Raw genomic sequence first — 6,757 nt, 5'->3', positions numbered from 1 at the left:
ACAAAACAAGGCGCTCCAGTAGTATAAGGGCCCTACCATTAATCAAATGTTAATCCCACCCCTTGACCAAATAAGCCCTGCCCACCGGTCAGCAGAAGACCCACCCCATGGGGTATTACTTCTGGGGCCAAGGCGGACACATGACCAGAAGCAATATGTGTCATGTGACCCCTCTAAGAATTCCTCTCACTGTCCTCTACCAATCAGGATGGGTTTCGCCCCAATAGGAATGTCCCGAGAGAAGGTTTGACCAATCAGGGGGAGCTCCGGGGCGGGTGACCTGTCTGGAAGTGATTTGTGTGACCCCTCTAAGAACTCCTCCCACCGCCGTCTACTGATCAGGAGGGGTTTCAGCCACTGGGGATCACCCCAAGAGGAGATTTGACCAACGGGGGGGAATTCTGGGGTGGGGTGACCCATCCGGAAGTGCTTCATGTGACCCCTTTAAGAACTCCTCCCACCACCTTTTACCAGTTGTGATGGGTTTCAGCTGCAGAGGACTGCCCCAAGAGGAGAGTTGACCAAAATAGGGTAGGTTCTCGGAAGGAGTGAACCGCCCAGAAGAGGGTCATGTGACCCCTCTAAGAACTCTTTCCAATGTCCTCTGCCAGTCAGAGTGCAGCACAATCACCCCATAAATCCCAGCGCTGGGCAGAGGAGGCCATCTCTTACCAAGGAGACATGTTTTATGAATTATGGAAAGGCTGAGAGGAGACATGGACTCCTTTACCACCCCCCTGAGAACTTCGGACTTTGTTTAGCCCTGAGGACCTTTTGGGCTTGTATGGATAAAGCGCTATAACAGTGACAGTTCTTCTTCGAGTGATTGCTCACATCCATTCCAGTTAGGTGTGCGCGCCGCGCGTGCACGTTCGTCGGAAACTTTTTACCCTAGCAACTCCAGTGGGCCGGCAGGTCGCCCCCTGGAGTGGCGCCGCCATGGCGTTCGATATATACCCTTGCCGGCCCACCCGCTCCTCAGTTCCTTCTTACCGCCGTGTCGGTCGTTGGAACTGTGGAGCGCGGCATAGCTGTCCTCCACGTCCCTAGCTCTCCTTGTTAACTATCGTTATTGTTATAGTTGTTAGTTAGATCGTTAAGTGTAGTTAGTTAAGTAATTAGGTGTAAATAGTGTTGTAGATAGTTGTTCGCCGGGGGCTGTAGCCCTTCCCGGCACCCGGCACCGGGCTCATGCCTAGTTCGCCGGGCTTTAAGCAGTGTGCGGCCTGTAAGAAGCCTATGCCTACCAGCGACCCCCACGACGCGTGCCTGAAGTGCCTGGGGGAATCGCACAGATCGGACAAGTGCCGCATCTGCAAGGCTTTTAAGCCCAGGACAAAAAAGGAGAGGGACCAAAGACTCAGGACTCTCCTCATGGAGGCGGCACTTGACCCGGCAGCTTCGCAGGCCGTGATCTCGGCGCCGGCACCGGATCGCACCGGCACCGAGAAGACTCCCCGGCACCGACCTTCTCCGGCACCGGGTGCAGAGGCGAGACCGTCAGCGTCTGCTACTACAGCCAGGCAGACCCGATTAGAGCGCCCGGCATCGACATCGGCCGCGGCGCCACCGGCACCGTCGACTCCGGGCCCGGTGGGTCCGTCGAGTCCGGTGCCGCCAAGCTCCCCCATAAGATCTGGGGTTGAGCTATTGGCCCCATCCACGCCGGAGACCTTCGCCTCGGCACGGGACCTTATCGCCCTAACGGAGTCTACTCAGCTGCCACCCCCGGTACCTCCGGTGCGGGTCGCATCTAGAGGCAAGCCCATGATGTCGGCACCGTCTCGGGACTCGCGCTCGCGATCCAGGTCCCGACGCCACGGTCGATCAAGATCCCACCGCCGCTCGCAGTCCCGGCACCACTCCCCTCGGCGGTACCGGTCGCACTCGCGGCACGGATCGACCTCCAGACGGTCGCGGTCTGACTCCATCCGCCGATACCGGCACCGTGACTCCAGGAGCCAGTCCCGCCGTCACTCACCGCGCCGGTCGACCTCCCGGCACCGAGCTGGTGGCAGGTCCCGGTCCCGGTCGACCTCCCGGCACCGCGTCGGTGGCAGGTCCCGGTCCCGATCCCGGCACCGAAGCACCGGCCGGTACCGTTCCAGATCCCGGCACCGAGACAGAACCCGGTCCCGATCCCGGCACCACTATGACTCCCGGTACCAATCCCCGGCACCGAGAAGATCTTCGATGCCGACCCGTGCAGACCCTTACCAGCTGGGTTCGGCCCCGCCATGGCCTTCTAGGCAGCCATCGGTGTCTTCACAGACAGACAGCGTGTATGCGCTGGGCACCGACAGGCAGGCGGCACAATTTCAAGACCCTCCGCAACAGGACCAAGGTCCGCAGCAGTGGGGGTTTTGGACCTCCTGGGCATACCATCAAGCCCAGGGCCCCCAATAGCTTCCTGCTAGGCCTGTGACGACGGAGCACAGGGTGCCGGAAGCTTCGTTGTCTCGCCCCCCTCCCTCCCCGGATGGAGAGGAAGGATCCAAGCAGCAAGACTCTGCTCTGGCTCCTGAGACAGGGGCGAGGGCCGAGGGAGACCCCCCATCGGACACTTTCTTGCCGGGGGTCTCCTCATCCTCCTCCCCTGATGAAGCGGTGGCTGGCACCTCTTCCAGTAGCCCTCCCCCGCTGGATCTCAGGGCGCACCAAGACCTCCTTAGGCGAGTAGCTCAGAATCTGAGCCTGCAAGCCGAGGAGGTCTCTGAGATCGAGGACCCGATCGTCACCATCCTCTCGTCTGATGCTCACACCAGGGTCGCCCTACCCTTCATTAGGACGATCCAGGCCAACGCCAATACAATCTGGCAGTCACCGGCCTCCATCCCCCTTACGGCGAGGGGCGTCGAGAGGAAGTACATGGCCCCCTCCAAGGGCTACGAGTACCTCCACGTCCACCCGACACCGTGTTCCCTGGTGGTGCAGTCGGTGAACGAGAGGGAGCGTCATGGGCAGGAAGCTCCAGCCCCCAAATCCAAGGAGGCCAGACGTATGGACCTCCTTGGACGCAAAGTCTACTCGGCTGGGGCCCTTCAGCTCAGGGTTTCGAACCAACAAGCCCTGCTCAGCAGGTACGCGTTTAACTCGTGGGTGGCAGCGGACAAATTCAAAGAGCTGCTGCCACAAGACGCCCGCCAAGAATTTGCAGCCATTCTGGACGAGGGCAAGAAGGTTGCACGAACCTCGTTGCAAGCTTCTTTGGACGCTGCAGACTCGGCTGCCCGCACCCTCGCCTCGGGGGTAACGATGCGCCGTATCTCCTGGCTGCAGGTCTCTGGCCTTCCACCGGAGCTCCAATATACCATCCAGGACCTCCCGTTCGAAGGCCAGGGCCTATTTTCGGAAAAGACAGACCCCAGACTTAAGAGTCTCAAAGACAATCGGGTCATTATGCGCTCCCTAGGGATGCACACGCCGGGAACGCAGCGCAGACCCTTCCGGCCACAGCAGCAGCAGCAGCGCAGGCCATACCCCCAGTTCCGCCAACGGCAGGACCTCAATAGGCGCCGTGGCAGGAATGGAAGGCGTAGGCATTCGGGGAACCAAGGGGGGCAGAATCAAAGCTCCTCTAAGCCCCCGCCTGGACCCAAGCCTTCGTTTTGAAGGTGCGCCCGAGGGTGCAGTAACAGTTTCCCCCACGGATCCTTCCCCCCCGTTTTCCAACCGCCTTTCGTTTTTCCTTCCGACGTGGACCCAAATAACATCGGACCGCTCGGTCTTGCGCACGGTGCAGACGGGATACCGCCTGCAGTTTATATGGTTTCCTCCCTCCCGCCCCTCTTCCTCGTCCCTCTTCAGGAACCCCTCTCACGAGCAATTCCTTCGACAGGAGGTACAGACGCTACTCAACAAAGGAGCTATAGAGGCGGTTCCGGAAAACGAGAAAGGCAAGGGGTTTTATTCCCGCTACTTTCTGATCCCCAAGGCCAAGGGAGGCCTCAGGCCTATCCTCCGCCTGCGAGAGCTCAACAAATACCTAGTGAAGTTGAAGTTCCGCATGGTATCCCTGGGGACCATTATCCCATCCCTGGATCCGGGAGACTGGTACGCCGCCCTCGACGTGCAGGACGCTTATTTTCACATCGCCATTTGGCCACACCACAGACGTTTCCTTCGATTCATGGTGGGCCCCCTTCACTACCAATTTGCAGTCCTCCCATTTGGCCTTTCTACGGCCCCGAGGGTATTTACAAAGTGCATGGCAGTCGTTGTGGCACATCTTCGGCGCAGTCGTATCCACGTGTTCCCTTACCTAGACGATTGGTTAATTCGGGGCACGTCGGAACTACAGGTTTGCAGCCACGTCCGCGTGATCACCGGCCTGTTTGCTACCTTGGGCCTCATGATCAACATAGACAAGTCCACCCTGCTCCCCACTCAGAGGGTGGAGTTCATCGGGGCCGTCCTGGACTCCACCGTGGCCAGGGCTCTTCTGCCGTTACCGAGGTTCCAGGCATTGTCGGCGATCGTTCAGCGATTGCGGGCAGCCCCCTTGACATCAGTACGGACATGTCTAACCCTGTTAGGCCACATGGCAGCATGCACATTTGTGACCGGTTACTCTCGGCTCCGCATGAGGCCCCTCCAGTTGTGGCTCATCGCACATTACCGGCCGGCAAGGCAACCGTTAGACATGCTGATCACAATCCCCCAGGGGGTGTTAGATTCTCTCAGCTGGTGGCTAGACCAGTCCGTAGTGTGTGCGGGGCTCCCTTTCCACCCACCTCAGCCCTCGGTGTCCCTAACAACGGATGCCTCAGATCTCGGCTGGGGGGCCCACCTGGGAACCCTGAGAACACAGGGCCTGTGGTCTCCGCAGGAGGTGAGGATGCACATCAACATGCGGGAGTTGAGAGCGGTCCGCCTTGCTTGTCAAACGTTCTGTCACCAGCTTCGAGGTCGTTGTGTCGCGGTGTTTACCGACAACACGACGACCATGTACTATATCAACAAGCAGGGCGGCACCAGATCCTCTCCCCTATGTCACGAGGCGATGCGACTCTGGGACTTTTGTGTAGCCCACTCCCCGGAGTACGGAACGCGCTGGCAGATCGCCTGAGCAGATCCTTTCCATCACACGAGTGGTCCCTTCGCCCGGACGTCGCCCTCTCAATCTTCCAGAGGTGGGGTTATCCCCGTGTGGACCTCTTCGCGTCCGGGGGGAACAAGAAGTGACAGGCGTTCTGCTCCTTTCAGGGCAGGGAGCCCGGGTCTATAGCGGATGCCTTCCTTATTCCGTGGACGACCCACTTGTACTACGCGTTTCCCCCGTTCCCACTGGTCCACAGGGTCCTTCTGAAGGTGCGCAGGGACAGGGCTCGTGTGATCATGGTAGCCCCGGCGTGGCCCAGGCAACATTGGTACCCCATGCTGCTGGACCTGGCCATAGCCGACCCAGTTCCCCGGACCTGATCACCCAGGAACACGGGACTCTCTGTCACCCGGACCTGCAGTCGCTGCACCTAGCGGCGTGGTTCCTGCGTGGCTGACCGGTTCTGAACTGCGCTGTTCCACCCCGGTACGGGAGGTTCTTTTGGGCAGCAGGAAGCCTTCCACTAGAGCGACATACTCGGCCAAGTGGAAGCGCTTCTCCTGTTGGTGCGTGGAGAAAGGTCTCCGCCCTATGGAAGTTTCGGTGGCCAATATCTTAGGCTATGTTTGGTCCCTCAAACAGCAGGGTCTGGCGATATCGTCGTTGCGGGTCCACCTGGCAGCTATCTCCACCTTTCACCCCGGTGGGGATGGCCGCTCCGTTTTTTCTCACCCGACGGTGTCTAGATTCCTGAAGGGGCTGGAACGTTTATACCCTAACGTCCGACTCCTTGCTCCAACCTGGGATCTTAACCTGGTGTTGTCTCGGCTCATGGGGCCCCCCTTTGAGCCGTTAGCTACTTACTCCCTGCTCTATCTCTCCTGGAAGACTGCCTTTCTAGTAGCTATCACCTCAGCTAGGCGGGTGTCGGAACTCCGGGCTCTTGTGGTAGACCCCCCGTATACAGTCTTCCACAAAGATAAGGTGCAGCTGAGGCTACACCCTGCCTTTCTCCCCAAGGTGGTCTCGACCTTCCACATCAACCAAGAGATATTCCTCCCGGTTTTTTTCCCGAAACCTCACTCTTCAGGCAGGGAACAACAGCTCCACTCGCTTGATGTCCGTAGGGCTCTCGCGTTCTATGTGGAGAGGACCAAACCGTTCCGCAAATCCCCCCAACTTTTCGTGGCAGTAGCGGACCGCATGAAGGGGCTTCCTATCTCCTCGCAGAGGTTATCCTCATGGGTAACGTCCTGTATCAGGACCTGCTATGAGCTGGCCCACGTTCCTACGGGCCGTGTGACTGCGCATTCTACCAGGGCGCAGGCGTCGTCGCTGGCTTTCCTCGCCCGTGTGCCCATCCAGGAAATCTGTCGGGCAGCGACCTGGTCATCGGTCCACACCTTTGCTTCCCGCTACGCCCTGGTCCAGCAGTCAAGAGAGGATGCGGCCTTCGGATCTGCAGGGCTCCATGCCGCGACTTCTCACTCCGACCCCACCGCCTAGGTATGCCTTGGGATTCACCTAACTGGAATGGATGTGAGCAATCACTCGAAGAAGAAAAGACGGTTACTCACCTTTGTAACTGTTGTTCTTCGAGATGTGTTGCTCACATCCATTCCACACCCGCCCTCCTTCCCCACTGTCGGAGTAGCCGGCAAGAAGGAACTGAGGAGCGGGTGGGCCGGCAAGGGTATATATCGAGCGCCATGGCGG

This window comes from Gopherus flavomarginatus, chromosome 5 (assembly GCF_025201925.1).
Source record: "Gopherus flavomarginatus isolate rGopFla2 chromosome 5, rGopFla2.mat.asm, whole genome shotgun sequence".
NCBI classification, from domain to species: domain Eukaryota; kingdom Metazoa; phylum Chordata; order Testudines; family Testudinidae; genus Gopherus; species Gopherus flavomarginatus.
The sequence above is the reverse complement of the archived record's forward strand: the minus strand, read 5'-3'. Positions refer to the sequence as shown.